This window comes from Mustela nivalis, assembly GCF_964662115.1.
Source record: "Mustela nivalis genome assembly, chromosome: 2".
Lineage (NCBI taxonomy): Eukaryota > Metazoa > Chordata > Mammalia > Carnivora > Mustelidae > Mustela > Mustela nivalis.
The window spans coordinates 98881323-98901900 of record NC_139021.1 but is presented as its reverse complement, the minus strand read 5'-3'; the positions used below and the strand labels follow the sequence as shown (position 1 = coordinate 98901900).

General features: G+C 51.6%; 1 long non-coding RNA gene across 2 annotated transcripts; it reads left to right on the top strand.

The window, feature by feature from the left end:
- Positions 1–402: 402 nt before the first annotated feature.
- On the top strand, positions 403–20317 carry LOC309859702. Of its 2 annotated transcripts, none has more exons than XR_014308833.1 (3): positions 403–639; positions 728–796; positions 19912–20317. It is a non-coding gene; the product is annotated as an uncharacterized lncRNA (long non-coding RNA). The 2 variants fall into 2 exon arrangements; XR_014308834.1 differs by lacking the exons at positions 403–639; positions 728–796 and adding exons at positions 4228–4861; positions 18116–18146.
- Positions 20318–20578: the final 261 nt, after the last annotated feature.

The window sequence follows — 20578 nt, the reverse complement described above, 5'->3', positions numbered from 1 at the left end:
GCCTAGAATTTATTTCTGAAGCTGAATAGTTAGGGTGTTGTGATTCATGTATATTCAAAATATCTGAAATCTGCTTGGCCACCCAAACAGGTCTGTGTTAGTTAATTTGCTTAATTACATGCAGTGAAATCTGGGATTTGATGACCACTCTGGATATTTGGCACCTGTGGGAGAAAACCTTCACATGTGCTAACCTCCTCCCAATCCTGGTCAGCCATCCTGATAAATGGGATTACCACACAGGCTGGTTAAAGGAGCATGGATGCAACCAGTTTAAGCCATCAGAAATTAGGAGAAACAATGTAGAACTCAAGCCCTCCCAGTAGAATGGTCCAAATAGCACCTTCTGAAGGTGTATCTTTCTCTATTTGAGAGAGAAAGAGAGAGAGAGAGAGAGCGCCCATGTGTGAGTGGGGGAGGGGTAAAGGGAGGCGGAGAGAGAGGATCTCAAGCAGACTCCGTGCTGAGTGCAGAGTCCCACACAGGGCTCAGTCTCACAATTCTGAGATCATGACCTGAGCCACTCGAGAGTCGGCTGCTTGACCAACGTAGCCATCCAAGTGCGCCGCACAATAACGCCTTCTACCAGAACGAATCCCGCAACTTCTCTTGGGCAGAGATGGCCTGCCAGGAAACCAGGTTTTGCAATTGTGTTGCTTTTGGTTTTCAAATGAAAATAAATATTTATATTTTCATTGATCATAAGAATATGTCACATTTCTTGTAGCTACTTTGAAGAAGTATAGAAGATACGAGGAAGAAGGTAAAAATTACCCTGAGATCCAGCTCTGCAGAGGTAAGCACTGCTAACGACTGGAGAAACTTCCAGATGTCTCTTGCTGGCACACATGCCATCGGCATGTGGTTACCTAAATGGGCTATGTATGTTTTGTCTCCTACATTTCATTTATCAAAGTGCCTCATGCCTCATGCTAATACTGTTCTGTGGCTTTGGATATAGATTTCCAGCATGACTTTCAATGGCTGCACAGTATTTTGTCCAACGTACTATAATTCACCTGCTCAACCACATTTAGGTTGTTCCAATGTGTGTGTGTGTGCGTGTGTGTCTATTTATTTACCACATGGTAGGGACTATCTTGTACTTATATTTTGAGCATTTTGCAGCTCCTTTGGCTGAGGACCGAGGACTCAAAGTTTACTCATTAATAATTGCAATCACAGGGTCACCTTGCCTCCAGAAAATGCACGGTGACATTTTATGTCTACCGAGAGTAGAGGAGAGCGCCCAGTTCCACTCTCTGGCAAACCCTGGCTGTTGTCATTGATCTTTGGAGTTTGGGTCAACCTGATTGGTTAAAAGTGACCTAATATTGTGGTGTTGATTTGCATTTCCTACATCATTTTACTTCTGAGTGGTACCGTCTGTGATTGAGCAGGGGAGAAATGATGACTTCCTATCAGGCTCTCATTACTACTTGAGAACCTAAGGCTGGCAGAAGGGGAGACATATATCATTCAGGGGAGCCAGGGGCCCAGGATGGAAGAGTTGGATCCTCCTGGAGGACCATCATATTTCACTGATTTATTTCCTCCTAGGCTCACTTGCAACTACTTTGGGCACCTGTTGAACAGCATCTAGGAGGTCACAGGGTTCCGGTCATGAAGGGCTTAGATGACAGGGAGGACATCTGGGCCATAATTGTGAGGCTACGCACAGGCAGAGAGCCGGCTCCCCGTGTCCCCGCTGGAGGCTTTGCTCCATTCTATAGGCACTGATAGCATCTCCCCAGGCCCCGAATGTGTCTTCCCATTTCTCTTCTCCCAGGATCAGAAGACATCAGCTTCACTGTAGCTAATGCCACCCAGAAATCTGCTGGAAAGCTCAGAAATGCCTAATGCTCACTGCCTGTGACCTCGTGCAAGTGTGGGTTGGGGAGCTGAGGGTGGCCGGCAGGGCTGATGGTGAAGTCCCGCGTCTGGAGTGGCAGCTCTGCCCGGCAGCCTCCGCTGTGGCCTCGAGCCAGGATGACCGGCTGGGGCGGGAGAGGGCCGCGGCGGAGCCGTTCTTCTCGGTCTGGTGCTCAGTGGCTTCCTGCCTCGCTGAAGGGGCATTGCTCGGTGGTGATGATTCATGGCATTTGGACAATGCGGCCGTGTTCCGAACAGGGAAGTGAAAAATAGCACAGCCCAGGACAGCGCAGGACAGGATGGGGCCGTCACAAGATGAGAAGATTTACTTTGAAAAATGCAGGGGGTGTTGGGGGCGGCATAGTGAAGTCAGTCTCGGCGGCTCAGGCCCTGTGAATACGCGCCTGCTGGCTCTTCTTTGGGGCATCAACTTTTCCGAGTGGCAGTCGTGAAGTTGTCCCTTGGAAGTGGCTACTGGCCTTGGCCGAGCCGCCGTGGGCAGGAGGAAGTGGAGGGCTGATGCAATGAGTGTCAGCTTCCTCTCTGACTCAGGATTGGATCTGTTTCTTAGGGAGGTGCCAGGGGGCCCTGTGTGGCTTTAGCTGGATTCTTTGAAATTGAAGTCAAAACGGAGGCTCTGCCCCTGGTGGGTGCTGGCCCTCCCTTGACCCTTTGGGATGAGTAAAAGGATTAAGCTGGCTTCTGTGGCCTCCCTCCCAGCTGGGTAAGCCCTTCTGACTCGAGGCCTTCCTGAGGTTTCAGCCGATGGAGACCAGCAAAGGGCCATCTCCTGGGTCTTGGCCCACATCGGGGGCTTCCTCATATGTGGGAGCTGTGTTTGGGGGAGCAGCTGGGTTCTGGGGGGTTCAGTCCCGGCAGATGTTAGACTGATGGAGGAGGCCGTAGACTGCCTGGAGCTTCGGGCTCTCCTGGAGTCCACGTGTCCATGTAGCCAGCCGTAGGTGGGAGAGGGCCGGGTGTGCAACTGCGGCCTTCCCACGAGAAGAGTAGTGATTGGCTTTTGGCTCTGAGCTTTCCAAGGACATGTCATTAGGGTGCTGCCTAAACAGCCCTCACTGCTCTCACCCGAAACCTGTTCTAAGAAACACTTCAATTACCCAGATAATTGCCTCTGCCTGAGAGTCCATAATCGTAAAAGCACTGGCTTGGTAAAGACTTAAAAATTCTCTCACAACCACCGTAGGGGTTCCATATTCCAGTGCCCTGAGTCACCTTGGAGGACAGTCTCTCTTTCCAGGTCAGTTCGGTCCACCTCCCTCTCCCCCATCCCCTCCTATTTCCATGGCCGGAGCAGAGGTCAGCTGATCTCACTCAGGAGGGATGGCCAGCATCCAGTCGCCGGGGTATTTAATGACGACTCTATTATTAGTCACACGCAAGAGAAGCACGATTCCAACCCGCTGGGGCTTCTAAAAAGGAGCTCCGTGTGACAGACTGGAGAAGGCGGGGGAGGGGCCCTGAGGACACCTGCAGCTGGGACCTGACCCTGCCCAGCACTCTCTCTTTTCTCTCACATCATCTTCCAGCAAATATTGATTTTAATCTCTTTGATAAGCTTTCTCCTGACGGTGGGGAATGTGCGCGATGGCAGATCTGCTTGTCATACCTCACCGTGTCACCGCCAGAGAGGGAACTGAGAGTTCCAAAGTCCCAGAGAGAGGCCGCGATGGCCTTCATCGGAGTCAGGTGACCGTCCCTGGCTCAATCACCGTGGCTGGGTCAGGATCTCGGAGCAGATGACTGAGCAGATGACCCTATGATGAGTGCGGTGGAGGGAGTGTCTTCCACAAGGGGCTCCTGTTCTGGCAGACAAATGACGGGCCCGCTACTGCCCCATGCTGAAGGCTCTTTCCGAGGCCCCCGCCGTGGACTCAGAGCCTCGCTGCCTCCCTCCGCTTCTCCCTCCCAGTGAGGGCCACGGCCCAGGGGAGGTGCCTTGTCTGTCCTCAGAGTCCACTGTTGTGTTGCTTAAAGATCCATAAAAGATGGGGTTTTTTTTGCTCTGTTTTTCTGGCGGGGGTGGGGGGCAGAACCTGTCCGGGGCAGCCTCACAGACTTTCTGAGGAGATCGCCTTGGAGGATCTGAACAACGAGTGAGGGCAGAACAAAGGAGCCATTCTCAGAAGCACGGCAAAAATGAAACCAAATAAAAACCCCATAAAAGTCCCTACTGTGGCAGAGGAAATACCAACTTGATGCTTTTGAGCCACGCATTTGGTAATAAAGGAAAGATTCAAGGATAGGCCGTTCCGACGCGATTCTGTTTGGGCTGGAGGGAGAATGTGCTGGAAGACAATGAAAGGGAATCATCCACGCAAGGGAGGGCCGCTGGTGAGCGCACTGGTGTGGCGTGTTGTTGCGATTCAGGAACTGACCGATGACCAGGGTCACGGGGAGTCTGAAAGCGACACCCGACAGGAACCGGTTCAAAGTTTGTGCCCAGCCCGGGAGCTCAGATGACCGGCAGCTGGCCTGCCCCCTGCTGGCTCCCACTGATGTGAAAGGGGCTCTGACCCCTGTTCGGTCACACAAATACCCGTTTGGAAATCTCTTTGAAGGCAGATTAAGTAAACGCTCCCAGCACAGATGAGAATAGTTGAGTGACGTGGGCCCAGTATCTGTAGTAAGTGGAAGGATCGCTGGTCGTAAAGCTCACGGGCATCTCGCCTTTCTGTTCCTCTAATCTGGCTTCCATGCTTCTGGTCGCAGTTTCGGGCCCAGAGTGTCTTCAGGAGTCGGAGTTGAGGATGTGGGGACTCTCACTCTCCTTTCATGGGCGTGACAGTATCCCCGGGCCAGGGCACCATCCTGCCACCGCATGGCAGCTGGCTGCGGCCAGGGGCAGGCAGTCCTCCTGGCACGGCGGACCTTTGAAGTTGCTCGTGGGGTCTTTCCATCTGGTTTGTGGCCTCGGGCGGCTGTGACCCCCAGCGGGGGTGTCTCCCCAGGTCTCCCAGGGCGCGGCAGGGTGAGCGTGAAGGGAAAGTCTGGTTTTCATCTGGGAGCGCCGAGCCTTTTGGCGTGATGGCTCTGCTCTCTTTCTGCCAACGGGACAAGGTTGTGCCGGCTGCTCTGGGCGGGGAGTGAGGGTGGAGGCAGGAGCCCGTGGCCACGTTACTCCCCTCATTATTTCTGAGACCCCACTGGAGAGGGAGGTGGGGGTGGGCTGCTGGCCCGGGGCTCTGTGGCTTTGATGTCTGCCCCCTGGATCCTTTCCTCAGCGACCCGGCCACTCGCATGTTCACTGGGGCCGTGGTCCAGTCATTCTGTCCCGATGAGGCCGGTCTGGGCCTTATCTTTCATCTCTACTGCGTGGCACAGGGCCAAGCTCGCAGTGGGGCTCCGCACATGTCCGCTCCCTTCTCTTTCTGCTTCGCCTTTGTTAGGGTGGAAGTTCTGTGCTGAAGTTCATGTTGTTGAAGTCCTAACCCCCAGGACCTCAGAATGTGGCTGTGTTTGGGGATGGGCGTCTTTGAGGAGGTTCATTACGTTAACACGAGGTCATTTTAAGTTAAAATGAGGCTCTGCACCAATCCTTATGACGGGAGGAGTTTCAGACACAGGCATATATGAGGGACAGATGTTGTGAAGACACAGGCGGAAGGCCGCCATCAACAAGCCAAGGAGAGAGGCCTGGGACAGATCCTTCACTCAAGAAGGAGCCAACTCTGTGGATACCTTGATCTTGGACTTCTGGCCTCTAGAGCTGGGGGAAATGCATTCCTGTTGCTGAACGCCGCTCCCTACCCCCCAAGTCTGTGGTGCTTTGTTATGGGACGGCCCTAGTGGACTAACATGGCTTCTCAACAGGTTTGTGGAGCACATAACCAACCAAGTGCAAGGTGCTGTAGGAGGTCCAGAGACAAAGTCAAGAAGCATGAGAAAGAGGCCCAGTGAGGGGACCATCTCTCTTCCCATTCTCTCCCCCAAACTCCTCTCTCTTCAGCCTCTCCTTACCTCTGCCCACCACCACCCCCAACAGAGGGAAGCAGGAGGAAATGAAACAGAGGGCTCCCCATGAGATGCCGCCCGATGGAAGCTCTGGAAAGGAATGAGAACCCTTTCCTATAGAGTCAGAAACACCGTTTTTTATTTTCATTTTTAATTTTTTGGCTGCCCCTCCACCCCCGCAAGTTCTTATTTAGCACACGTGTGTGTGCACGTGGCCAGAACAGACCCGTGGCCCGACAGAACAGACCCGTGGCCCAAGCAGCCATGCATGTGCTAAGGAAGATGGTTCACAGCATCTGGGGACACACATGACTGTCCAGAGGGTGGCATGTCCAGCAGGGTCTTACCTAGCGCTGGCTTTATGGGGCTTGCTAGCTGGGCAGGGCCACAGTGAACTCTCTTTGTATACCATGACTTATATTCCTTGTTGCCCTTTGTGACTAAAGGTGATGCATGTTGTGTTTCCATACTGCTGTTACTGGGAGATTGTCCTTTGAGTTATGGCCCCGGCTGGTGGCCGTGGGCCGTGATCTCTTTGCAGGATCACGAGGTCATTTCATCGTGGAGTAATCTTGGGATATCTGGGAACACCTCTGGGCCTTCAGATCTGCGGGGCTGCAGGTCTCCTTAATAAAGAAGCCAGGTCTCTTTGAAGACTTGCACAGTATGCAAGTCTTGATATTTTTTGTATTTCCATGGTACCTACCAATTTGCAGTCAAAGATATTTTCCACCATACAACTCAATAATAATCCTGTGCCCTGGTGGGGTCCTTTTGCAATCCTCACTTAGCTCATTGATTTTAAGGGGAACTGGGATTCCAGGAGCTTGCATTGGCCAACGGGTCCCGTGTTGCCTAGTACTGGGTCCCCAAAGGACTTCGGTAAATAGATCACTGCCAGTGGTTGCAATCCGCTTCTGTGTGTGTGCTAGGGACTGAAATTTGCACATCACGGTCACTCATACTGATAGTGGCACATTTTCATGTAACGCTGATGTTAAAACAAGCTTCCTACCTTTTCTTTCTTTTTTTTTTTTTTTTAAAGATTTTATTTATTTATTGGACAGAGAGAAATCACAAGTAGATGGAGAGGCAGGCAGAGAGAGAGAGGGAAGCAGGCTCCCTGCTGAGCAGAGAGCCCGATGCGGGACTCGATCCCAGGACCCTGAGATCATGACCTGAGCCGAAGGCAGCGGCTTAACCCACTGAGCCACCCAGGCGCCCCCTACCTTTTCTCCATACAGAAAAGTGAATGTGTTCTAGGGATGGTCTGAGGGCTAGTCCAGCAAGAGTGTTGCAAAGCCGCCATGTGTGGGGCCACTCCCTGCCCCACTTCCTCTTGCACTGCCTTCCTTGGTTGGCCCCTCGTGCCTTCCCTCTTCCCTCCTCGTAAGACCTGAGGTGTGCCCATCTTTGGAGGCTCGCGGCATTGGAAATCAGTGACTCCCGAACGCACAAGCTTTCAAAAGCCCCAGAGATCATCTTCCAATGCTTGAATGGAACCAAGAGTTTCTACCTTGGACTGGGTCTGCTTTGCTTACTCAAAGGACCAAGCCAGTGAGTGGTTGGCCTGGCTCTAAGTCTAGCAGGTGCCCCCCTCTTGGTGTGTTTGGTGCGACACTGTGCCTTCTCCGGTCAAGGCCACAATGTGACTTCAGGGAGGTTATTATGGGCCCTTTGGAGGTGGAAACTGACTTGGGTTCTTGGGGCTATTTCTTGGTCACTTCCCTCAGCCCCAGACCTCTATTTACTACCCAGCCGATAAAAAAAAGGGAGCTCTATATGCTTTCAAAGCCATGCCCTCTCCTCCCAGCCTTTGATTTCATAAACGCTGGTTCCTCCAGAGAACGGAGCAGAGCCTGCAACCATGCATGTGCTTTTTCAATAACCTGATGACTGTCCGTGTGCTTTGGCCAATGAGGACTGAGCAGTGACCCTTAGATAAAAGGCTTCATTTGGCATGACTCATCCTTGGAGACATCTAGCCTGCTTGGTCTGTGTTGTTAAGTGCCTGGTTCGGTAAATATTGACAGTTAGAAACCATCCCAGGAACTACCACGCAGTGATCTGGAAGGTAATGTATATGAGTATGATCAGTGATTAGGCAATGCCTGTCATCTGCTAAGATACAGCTGCTGATAAATATCGCCCCATTATCTCTCTTCCTAACAGTGGCTCATCTGCTGGTGTGTGACTCATAGGTGATACATTATGGGGTCTGATTCAGCAAGGAAAGTTTGGTCCGCCCCAGCGGAGAAGGACATCCAAGGTCACCTTGGTTTTTAGGATATTGGCTTCTTTTTTTTTCTTAAAGATTTTATTTATTTATTTGACAGACAGAGATCACAAGTAAGCAGGAGGCAGGCAGAGAGGGAGGGAGAAGCAGGCTCCCCGCTGAGCAGAGAGCCCGATTCGGGACTCGATCCCAGGACCCTGGGATTATGACCTGAGCTGAAGGCAGAGGCTTTAACCCACTGAGCCACCCAGGTGGCCCTGGGGTATTGGCTTCTTAACAAGAGTAGCTTTGCTAAGAAGGAAAAGTTCAAAAGGAATCCCCATCGCCACAGAGGGTCTGGAGGGGTCTGGAGAGACCAAGAGCACCTTCGGAGCAGATGTGTTTAAGACCTGCTTATCTACGTAGGCACCCTTCCACTGTGTTTACATGTAGACACCCATGGCTCCACGGGGGTGGTCTCTTTCTGTTCAGGTCACACTTTTGGGCCTGTTGGCACTGCTCTCAGATGAGGGACAGGGATGAACCTCTGCTCAGACAGAAGATGGTTTTATCTCTTGCCCTCCCTTCCTCAGGTACTTAAGATACAGTCATCATCACCTGAGTGTCTACCGAGGCTTTCAGACGGGTTTGGGTTTGGCTGTTGGGCTTATTAAGCTCTGTCACCGAGCAGGAACTTCCCATTTGTGTCCTGGCCTTTTTGAATGGCCATTGTTTACTTTCGTGGTGTGTTAAGGCTGAAGGTCTGTCCTGCCGAATCAGGGATGAATTTTCCGTAGGTGGGCTCTGAACCTTTGTTCTAAGGTCTTCTGAGGCCCTTGCTGTCCAGATCAGAGAACAGAGGAGGGAGGAACCACCACATGCCCGAGAATGAAAATCAGGCCCATATGTACCCCAGGGCCTGCTACCCTGCACTACTTGGAATCACTTTCCATCATGTGAGGTCTGGGACAGATTTCTCCTTCCAAAGAGATGCCTGGGCAAAATGACATGACAGGTTTTTAGCATGTCAGCTAAAAGTGCCACCCTTGGCTGAAGGTAGGTGTGTGTGCACACAAGTACACACGCACATGTAGCGGTAGCCCCTGCACAGTCACTTACCATCCGCTGTGTTGTTGGGGAATGAGAGCTGAGCTCCGCTTGCACCGAAGGAAGCAAGCGTGCGTTGGGCAGCAGGCACTGAGGAGGCACCATGTTGACGGCTGCCATCTCTTGGCCACTAACCGGCTGTGTGACTTCGGGTGAGTTACTGAACTGCTCTGAGTCCCAGACTCCTTCCTTGTAAAATGAGGGGATAACACCCACCTTTCTGGGCTTGTGATGGGAGTCGAGATAATATATTTAACACACAAGGCTCATAAATCCTGTCCTGTCATGTGTAGCTGTTATGGTTTTTAGCATCAAGCCACTGGGAAAACTGCGGCTGCCAACCACTGTAGGGTGTTAGGAACTCAACTGGGAAGGATCTACGATAGGGAAGGGTCTTCTATGCCTTGTGTCTCCACTCCTGGAAGGAGCATTTGTGTCTGGAAGCTCCGGTTTGTTAAGCGTAAGCTTGCTCTCCTGTCGAAGTCTCCATTTTACAGAGGAGGAGCCCAAGGCTTGGGGGTCCAGCTGGCCAGGTTGCAAACCAGGCACGACGTGCTGTGGACAGTGGGCATTGGCTACCACATGTGCCACCTTTTTGGGACACCAGAGGTCCTGACTGGGCAGGTGTTTGGTTGAGGCTGGCGGCTTGCTACATCAGGAGGACACCGGGTCTTCTGCTTCATCTTTGCCCTATCACACGAGCACCAACTGGTCTGGGTGTCTTTGGCCAAACAGCTTCACAAAGCCCTTGCTTCACCACCTGGCAGGGGCTTCGTGTTCTGTCCTTTGGTTCAGGTGGACACAGCTGCTGAGCGGCAGAGCAGTGTTCTGGAACCTGCTGAGAATCCACATGCTCAGGGGAATGTCGATGACCGGAGTCCAGACTGCTGGGAGGTGTGGGCATGGGGGCGGAGGAAGGAGGTCAAGGGGGCCTGAGGGGCGGGAAGGAAGTCCAGATAGGAGCCATTCCACTCTGTCCTGGTGACCAGAAGGAAACAGACTGTTCAGGGAGTGCCCGGATGGCTCACTCGGTTAGGTGGCTGCCTTTGGCTCAGGTCATGATCCCAGGGCCCCGGGACTGAGTCCTACATTGGGCTCCCTGCTCAGGGGGGAGCCTGCTTCTCCCTCTGCTTCCCTGCCTACTGCTCCCCGTGCTTTTGCTCTCTTCTCTGACAAATAAATAAATCTTAAAAAAAAAAAAAGGAAGGAAACAGACTGTAGAAGCAGGAGCTTCTCCTCCAAGTGCCCTCCCAGTGGCTCCCACCCACCGCTCTCAGGGCAATTTTTTTTTTTAAGATTTTATTTATTTATTTGACAGATAGAGATCACAAGTAGGCAGAGAGGCAGGCAGAGAGAGAGAGAGAGAGGAGGAAGCAGGCTCCCTGCTGAGCAGAGAGCCTGACGTGGGGCTCGATCCCAGGATCCTGGGACCATGACCTGAGCCGAAGGCAGAGGCTTTAACCTACTAAGCCACCCAGGCGTCTCAGGGCAATGTTTTAAGTGAGGCATAGGATTTGCCATTATGCCCTCACAGGATGTGTCATTAAAGGGACATCTGCTACATCAGGGCTATATGTTTGAAAGAAGGGAGAGGAATTCAGTAGAGTGATGTGCAGACCAGGAAGGAGAGAGAATTCTGCTGAAGTGGCCAGAAATGAGTGAGGGGTATTTCCTGGAGAGGCGGTGTGAGGAGGAAAGAAAGATCTTTGCGGCGACTTCGACAGGAGAGCAAGCTTACGCTTAACAAACCGGAGCTTCCAGACACAAACGCTTCGGCTGCGTGAAGCCTATGTTCCCTGCTCCTCCCTCAGAGGCCCACCAAGGAAAGGCCCCTTCGTGTCCCTGTCACCAACCTGAGTCCCTGAATGTCCCAGGAGGTTGGACTGTGCTTCCCTGAGAGCCCAGAGGTTCCTTGGCGAGGCTAGGGCCAGCGGTGTTTCCAGAAGGAGCACATGTGAGGCTCATAGGGCTTCCTTGATGTGTCCGGTGGTTCTGAGGGGAGGAAGGAGCCGTAGAGCAGAGGCACGTAGGCCAGCTTTGGCTGCCCACAGACGAGCCCTCATTCTTCCCTTGGGGTCTGTGCCGCTACGTCTGAAGGACAGCCAGTGTCCCCTCTCTGCCGTGACCAGTGGAGGCAAGGCTGGGCTGGCCTTGTATCTGGCTCTTGGTTGGATACAACTGCTTCAAGGTGTCCAAAGTTCTCCAGGTCCAGGATTCTCTTTCTTGTTGCCCCAAAGAGCACACCGCCCCCCCCGCCCCCGAGGGCACCACGAGAACTAAACAGGAGTGTGTTCTGTAGGAGTCGGGCGGGGTCTGACACACGGAGTGCGTGTAACATATGTCCCCTCACGTTGCTGATTTCACTCATCATCACGTCAGACTCCGGCCTTGTGTTTACGCTGCACTGGTCTGTTCTTCCTCAAACCAAACAGTTCTAACCCCATCCTTCTCCCCTCCCACAAGGTTCGGGCTCCTTTTCTCTTTGTTCTAAACAGGTTAATTCCTCCTATTGGTTGGCTTGCTAATTCCTCTGTCCTTCCAGCACTCGTGCTAAAGGTCTAGCCTGGGCTCTTGCTAAAGTGCTGTAATCTGCTTAGGACTCCCCCCCCCCCTTATAGTAATGCCATGCCTTTTTTCGGGGATCCGGTCTAATCACTGAATAGATTCGTGTGATCTCACTTGCTTTCTCGTATGCGCATTTTTCATTCCCAGTGTGTTTTTCATGGGACTGCAGGGAGCATTTAGAGGCCCTGGTTTAGAAAACGTGAACTGTTCTAAGGTCTTCTGAGGCCCTTGCTGTCCAGATCAGAGAACAGAGGAGGGAGGAACCACCACGTGCCCGAGAGAGAAAATCAGGCCCACATGTGCCCCAGGGCCTGCTCCCTACCCTGCACTACTTGGAACCACTTTCCGTCATGTGAGGTCTGGGACAGATTTCTCCTTCCAAAGAGATGCCTGGGCAAAATGACAGAGTCGGGTCATTCTGGAAACCAAGTCATCCTGCTGAGGCTGATGGTAATAAAGGACCTGGGGAGATCTCCCCACTCCCCCCAGCTCTCACTATGTGGCCGCCCACAGGACCCTGCCATGGCCAGGCCACGCCGCCTTTGTTGAAACAATGGGGTGGACAAAAGCCATTTAAAGAGGAAACAAAGGTATTGGAGGGTCAGGCTACAGATGCTTACTTAGCCCCGGAGCCCTTGTTCTAGATAGTTCTGTGTTGACCCAAGGGCAGCTGTTGGCTGTCTTTAATGAGACAATGGCCGAAAAACGGCCTGGGTGGCAGAGATCTGGGGGGAGCCAGGAGAAGGTGCACAGCAGCCCAGCCGGGTTCCCCGCATCTAGTAGCAGGCGAGTAGGACGCATGCTCTCTGGGCTTCTATTTCAGGCTGGAGACAAAAATGCGTTCTTTACCACAGGAAGAATGCTCCCTCAGACAGGACCGCTAATCCGGCACAACGAAGGGCTGTGGAATGTGGAGCCAGCGGTGGTTGCTGTTTGCTTTCCAGCAGGCTTTTCCTCTCTTCCTCACTGAGTCACATGTATTTTTGGTTGCTCATGCAGACGGCGGCTGAATTGCCCCCTCCCCCACAGCCTTCATGTGTTTTGAAAATGTGGGAATTATCAGAGCCTGTGAGCTATCTCGCACAAGCACGAGCAATTTTCCAGAGCGCCCCTGTGTCATCTGTCTCCCTGACACGAAGAGGGAAGGCGGGAGGAAGGGGAGGAGGGTGCGGACAAGGAAAGGAGAGAGGAGGGAGAGAAGGGTAAAGCGGGGAGAAACATCTTGCTGACGTCAAAGAAGACCACATGGCACAGGATAACATTACTCGGGACCTCAGCCACCCACTCCCTCTAATTTACTCTAAACCGAACAGCCTGTTTTGAAACCTGTAGCCTGCAGTCTGTTATTTTGTTTTGGCTTTTTAAAATTTTTTTTTTGCTCTTCTCTCTGGACCAAAAGGACCATTAATTACTGGGAGTTTGAAAGCTACCTGATTCCCCGAAACAGAGGGGATTTCCAAGAGCAATAACTCAGCCGGTGCTTGTGCAAGGCGCTGCGGCTGCAGTAAACGGATCCAGCTGCTCGAAGCCCGAGGAGAAGGGCCCCGGGGGACGGCGCGGCCTCGCAGCTGGGGCTGGGGCTGCTCCGTCACGGGGCCTGGCCGGTCCGCGGGGCCTGCTCTGGCTCCTGCCCTGCACCCCGCCCCTGCGCGCGCCCAGCCCCGCCCCCAGCCCGCGCGCCCCCTGCCCTGCCCACCGCGGGCGGTAGCCGCCCTTCCAGCCCTAGTTCACTGCCCTTCCGGCCCAGGTGTGGCAACTCTTCCCTGGGAGGTGCAGGACCCCGGGCGTGATACTGGGGGCCCTGCCTGCTGCCGAAGCGCCCTCAGGACAGTCCCCCTTTCGGCGCGGTGGCCGGTCCGGTTGTGCTGCCCAGAAGCCCCCCCCCCCCCCCGGCTGTGCGGTCCGGACCTGGGCCTGTGTGCAGACGGGATCGGCGGGAACCTGTGCGCACCCGGGCCGGAGGGACCCCGGTCCCGCCCCCCAGATGGGAGAGCTCAGGCTGTTTTCTGGCCCAGGCCGCACAGTTAATTTTTATCCTAGTAAAAAACAATAAACACGGCATTAGCAACTGAACGTTTATCAATTTGCAGTTCGTTTCCAGCCAGGCCGCTCCGCTCAGGCGGGTTTTACTGCCTGCGAGCGCGGGCGCACCAGAGCGCTTTTAGCGAGACCGTGTGTGTGTGCGGGTTGCAGGCCCGGCCTCCAGAGCGCTCTTGGGGAGCTTTCCGCCCTAACTGGGTAATATGATTTGGCTCTTTCAGGCCTGGTCCTCGAATAGTGCCCTTTAAGGATGGGGAAACTGCAGCGAGGAAGGTGGAATGCGTGGCCGGGGATCGCCCCACAGCTCCCCGTGACGCTACACAAGGATCTCGGAGTCTTTGGCTTTGAGGGCCCGCACCCACCTGCGTGTGCCCCACTGCCGGCCTGAGCAGGGACCTGGGTGGCCTTTCTTTTCCTCATTGTACCTCGAAGTTCGTACCAGAAGAGGTGACAGACAAGAACTGACCCAGGGGGTTCAAAGCTCTGAATGGGAAGATGTTGCATCAAGGGACATGAGTCACAAGAGCACCATGGAAGCTCAGGTCAGGCCAGGGGCCCAGGCAGCCCACCCCGTCTGCAAACGTTTTGGCTCCGTTTTGTCTTCGTGGATGTACACCACTGGGTTGTGTCATCTACTGTTTAACACCAGACTGTTAAAGCCAGAAACGATTCAGTGATCACAAAAGGAAGGCAAGCTCTGCTGTGAATCACGCCTGCACTCAGCCCTCCTCCCTGCTTCCTGGTTCTTCTTCATTTGAGTGTGTCATAGGAACCTTGATGTTGCCACCGGCTTCAGGGTGGATCTGCAGGGACTCCCAGGGGAAGGGAGAGAGACGTGAACTTGCAGAGTCAGCAGTGTAGAGCAGAATAAGTGGGGCGTGTGTTCCATCCTTATCTCTTCGGGAGAAAAACTCACTTTCCTGAAGCCTCAGATCTTCCCCTGTAAAACTGAGGGGGCAGCAGGTCTTCTCTCGGAGGGCTGGTGTCCAAAGTAGGGGCACATGTACTCAGGGCTTGGCAGAGTGCTTGGAATTTAGAAGACGCTCAAGAAATCCTCTTGACAAGAAGGGTAGGCAATGGGCTGCAGATCCTGTATTTGCAACTCCAAATACGAGGCTATGCCCCATTTCCCAATGAGCAGCTTCCAAAAGTCTTGTGTGTGTCTGTGTCAGCTTGAACAGATATGCTTTAAAAAAAAAAACAAAACTTATTTATTTATTTGACAGAGAAATAGAGAGAACACAAGCAGTCAGAGAGGCAGGCAGAGGGAGATGGAGAAGCAGCTTCCCGCCGAGCAGGTAGCCCAACCTGAGGCTCCATCCCAGGAACCTGGGAGCATGATCTGAGCCAACGGCAGATGCTTAACTGACTGAGCCACCCAGGCGCCCCGAATGTATACGCTTTTAATGATGCAAGTGAAGTTGTCAGATATCTAGTTATAACATTTATTGAGTTAATTACCTGCATATATAAAATTATACATGTATACTTATTTAGAAATATTGCCTCCTTTTTTCTTTTCTTTTTTTTTTTCTTATTATTCAGACTCTTTATCAACACCTGTCTTTGTTGTCACTGGAGCCCCTTTCTGAGAGATCTCATTCGGTCTTCCAGAACACACCATCCTGGTGCCGCTCGAGTATCTTTGGGATTTAGTACTTTCTGCATCTGTGTTGTGGTCACTGGAAGTGTTAGCTTAAGCTTACACTTAAGCTTATTTGCGATCTCCGTAAAGCTAACTTCTTCTAGTACTGCTTTTAAATGTGATTTTAATGGGTTGGGGTTACATAAGGAATTGTCCATGCATTTTAATGGTGCATACTAGCGTATGAAGGGGAGAAATGACACAACGTCTGGGATTTTCTCTACGATGGTTCAGCGAAGCGGAGCACCTGGCTGGTTCAGTAGGTGGACGTGTGACCCTTGATCTGGGGGTTGTAGGTTTGAACCCCACATTGGGTGTAGAGATTACTTACTTACAAATGAAATCTTAAAAAAAGAGAGAGTGCAGCAAGAGAAAAAGGCAAAAGACAAAAAAAGGAAGAAGTGGATCAAATTTGGAACAATCTAGGTTGTTATTAATCAAGGAGAAGGGCATATGGAACTTCATTTTACTATATGCTCTTCGGATATGTTTGAAAACTTTCATGATAAAACTTCTTCCCCCCCCCCCCCCAATAAGCTTTAAAGACTTGCTGACAGTATCTAATACTTGCAGGAATAACTAGAAAAACCCTGAAATATTTTTTATTTTTAATAAAAACCAAAACCAAATCCTTCTTCCAGGCAAACTCTGTGATTATCCCAGACTAGCACTGATGGAATTCCTTGCAGGATATTTTGTTATTTAAAAATAAAGAAATATAGTGGGCACTTGGTAAGAGGAAGATCTTTTGATAGACATAAATACAAGGTGTCATCTCGTATCTATCCTATTCATATCTGCTCTTTGTTGGGCTGGGTTGATGGGGTTGGTCATGGCCCCAAAGAGAGAACTTCTGTAAGTGATGAGAAGGCTTGCTGCACGGTCCTTTGTCAAAAGTACCTATTACCTATTGCCCTTGTTGGCATCGAGCTGGAAGGCACAGGATCGCAGGGGACATGCAGTTCTGTAAGCAGGCCTGGCAGCATGGGGCTGGGGCTGGGGTGTCAGCGATGGTGCAAAAGGGGAGGCAACGTTGCTTCATTGGGCAATGCTTCTCCCCTGGAGAGGGTGCATGGAGCTGTGGTCTGCACAGCCAGCCCCAGAGGGTGGTTGGGCAACTGTCCAGCAGGCTCAGCCGATGTCAGGCGAGAGGGCTTGGTCCTAAGTGTTGTAAATATCCACAGTCCAAAGGGATCAGAAAACTCTTCAAAATTTGTATTAGTTTTGGGGGCATCTGGGGGGCTCAGTCTGTTAAGTGTCTGACTCTTGGTTTCGGCTCGGGTCATGATCTCGGGGTCGTGAGATCGAGCTCTGTGTCGGGCTCCACTCTGGGCATGGAACCTGGTTAAGATTCTTTCTCTCCCTCTCCCTCTGAAGAATAGGATTCTTTCCATACAAACACAGTAGATTATTTGCCAGAGAGTATTAAAATGAAAAATATCTATCCAGCCTGTGTGGGAAGTCTGAATTCTTTGGAATTCTTGTATTGTATTGTATCCCCCCCCCCCCCCCCGCATGAGTGCACTGTGCTATGCCACAGGCCAGTCACCTTCTTTGAGAGAGTTACTTCTGACAATTTTGGGTATCACCCCATTCACACTTACCATGTCATAAGAGAGAATCTTTCATATTTTGCAAGAACCTTCCCTCAAGCGTAAAAATCACAGCGTCACGGCCTTCTAGTGACTATCTCAACATTTCAGTGCCAGCAGATGGATTGGAATGCAGAAAAACAAAATAAGATAAACACCAAACCAGTGTGCACAAACAGAGGGCAGGTTCTTTTTGGGGAGATGCATGTTTTTTTGATGAGCTAAGTGTTGATTCTAACCCCCAAAGACCGAGAAGTGTGAGGTTAGATAAGTGTCTGCTAGATTCACAATTGCCATGTGGATTCTGTGAGTCAGCTTAGAGGTCACTGGCTGTAGGGTAAAGTTCACCAGTCGTTCATGCTAGCTCGGACTGGGCCATTCCTGAAAACAGAACCTGTACCACCATCTGCTAACTTCAGGTCTACCCAGGGAGGGTGGACGCTTCTAGCAAGGGATCTCAGGACGAATTCTGCAGACATTCCTTGAGCAACGCCAAGTGGCCCCTGGCCAGGGTCGGAGTTAAACCAGGAGATGGCTATCAAATGCAGTTTTTGGGTTTGGCACATCTCTCTCGAGCTGCTGTGTGGAGCAGGAAAGAGAGAGGTTTGTTTGTGGCTTTAGTTCATCGGTTCTCTGCTGCACTCTTTAATCTGAACCTTTTTTTTTTTTTTTTCTCAAGAGAAAAACAAGGCTGACTTGCACACCATGGAGTTTTAAATTGGACGGTCCCATGGAGTCCTCTACCCACGCCTTTTTACATTTATTTTCCAGGAACCTCATTAGGTGGTTTGGGATGCCTTCTGCTTGTGTTACAGATTTTCCAAAAGACTTGCTGCACATCCTACGATAAATATAATTACTTCCCCATGAGTCGTGATGATCTCGTACACTACATTTGCACGCGCCTGTCCGTGTTTGCATGAAAAATAGCATGGCCGTATTAAGGAACGCTGATCTGGCTGCAAAGCCCCGTCTGTTGGATTTTCTCCGGGGTGGTTCTCCTGCCTTCTGGCCAGTGAATAAATACCGTTTGGACAGGGCCTGGCACAGAGACCTTAACCGTAAAGCTTAATGTATAACTAGTATGTTTTTCTTCTGTGTCAGCAGTTGGAAACACGATCCTGTAAATAAGGATTCGGTGAGTAAATGGATGTCTGTAGTGAGGGGAGGGGAGGGCTGGAGTAAGCAGTTTTGAAATTCATGCCAGTGGTTGCTACAAGTGATAAGGTAATTTGAGTAACCTGTAAGACCTGTGGATTCACAGGTTTCAAAAACAGGAAAGTCTCTTGTTTAAAAACCCTCTAGAGCAACATGTGGGCTTAGAAAAGAAGCTGGCTTGTGGTTAGGTGATCCTACTTCCTTATTGATATAATGGCTGGTGACGCAAGGCCTCCTGGGATTGCAGCGCGGTGACCGCAGGCCCGACAGTTGCCCTGACCGGCTTCTGAAACAGGCCCGGGGCTTTCTGGACGGATGAGAAGTCTAAAAATTTCCCTTTTCATTTCCTCTCTTGTGTGACTTTGTCATTTTTTTTTTAAAACTGGTAATTGAAAAGGGAATTTTGCCCATGCTCTGAAGGAGTTTATCTTGCCTGCGTAGCCTCCCTCCCACTCCTCAAAAATCCCACCCTGAAAACCCCATGCTAAAAAAAAAAGTCATCCGTTCTTGCACATTTTTCAGTGAGTCTGTGTTTGATTAATCTGCCTTTGAGGCTGCATTCCTAACAAGCAGATCTTTAAAAACCGGATGATTTTTGAAAAACACTCTGGAACTTTTCCGTGTCCTCAGCCTCCTGGGTGAGGACCTCCAGGTGAATGCCGCGTCCTTCCGGAAACCGAGCCCTCTCCCGGCCAGCTGGGAGGCTCAGTTGGGCAACAGCTCCCAGTATACATGGTCGTGCTCTGAAACGTGAAAACAGATGCCATTCCGGTACACAGCTAACTGACCACAGCGCAGAGAGTTCCACCGGCGAGATGCGCGGGCTGTCCTAGGCCTTGCAAACATTCTGCGGACTGAACTGCAGAAAGGAGTCCTCCTGGCTGCCCTGGAGAAGATTCGGTGCGGGGACAGCCTGGTGGGCTCGACGTGTTGCTATGCCTGCTCTCCGTCCAGGGGAGACAGAGAGCAAATGGGTGGAAGCTACGTCCACACCCAAGTTCCTTCTAGAATCCTTATGGCTGTATTCTTTGTTACATGCCTTAAGTGTGTATGCACGTCTATATGTATGCATGTGCCTATGTACATTTGCGTACACACACACACACACACGTGTTATCTATGCTATTTGGCCCAGCCCACAAGTTCCTTTTATTTTTCAGTGAATTCAAAGAAAATAACGTGAGGAAGATGTGTATGTTTTAGTGTTCCAGTAAATGACCAGTGTCACCTGCTGAGTCCCACCAAATGAACCCACCCTCCTGATTCCCTTGTCTTGGCCCTGATGATCTGCCCAGGATGTTTGCTTGTCAGACTTTACTGCCCTTTCTCTTTTTGGTAAGCCCAGTAAGTCTGGCCCATCCATGCCACTGAGGCCACAAGGAAATGTGATCCTGCCAAGTGCGGGAGCTAATCACTGCCCGAAGGTTAAGGTTACCGAGGGGACAAGAGCCACTTTCTGTGTTATGCATATCTATGGTGTGTGTGCATGAGTACCTTGTACATCTGTGTTTGGACCGTGTGTGTGCATGAGCACCGGGCATGCGTGTGCCTGTGCGTGTGCACGTGTATCACCTGTGTGTGTCTAAGGGCACGCAGGCATGCCTACTGTGCGTGTGGCACGTGGGGGGCCGTGACAAGGAGGATGCTGGCTGGGGTGGGCCTGCTCAGGAACAGGACCAGCACTCAGGATGTCTCTTCTGCTTTGTTACCTTTTCCCCTTTAACCCACATGCGCCGACATCACAGAAACCTTGAAGACCGGGGAAGTGTGTACTCCATCTCCGTCCCGCCTGCCACTCCAGTGGGAACTCTGAAAGTACCGTTCTACTCCAGCCTCAGGAGAAAGGAGGGAGTTTGGGATCGAGAAGACGGAGCAGGACTCGACACCGCACGGTTCCCTTTCGTGCTGTGCCCGTGTGTGCGCTTTTCGTGTGTCCAAAAGACGGAGAGGAGAAGCCAAAAGGGGAAAACAGGCAATCAGATCGGAAACAGAGTATGAGTTTGTATTCACAAAATAAACTTTTATTCCTCTACCCGGGACGCTGCCCCAATTTCCGGCCACTAACCTCAGTGGCCGTGCTGACCCACTTCTGGCTATTTTTATTTATTCCTTGAAAATGTTCCCTGTGTGATTAAAGTTTACTCTTGTCAACTTTGTTCCTATCCTCCCTGCCCCCTGGGTCCAAAAGTGCAGCCCTTCCCACCTCCCTCCCAATAATCACGGTGCATTCAGAGCCAAAGGGCAGCAGGGTTTATTGGCAATGGGACAAATCAGCGACCCCTTTCCTTGCCATAAGAGACGCAAGGACAAGCAGCTGCTCCCGGCCCGTGGAGCCGTGCAGCCTGAGTCTTCACCTCTTGTCCGGGTTTCCTTGCCGAAGCCCGCACACCCTGCTGGAGACAGCGTTTCCAG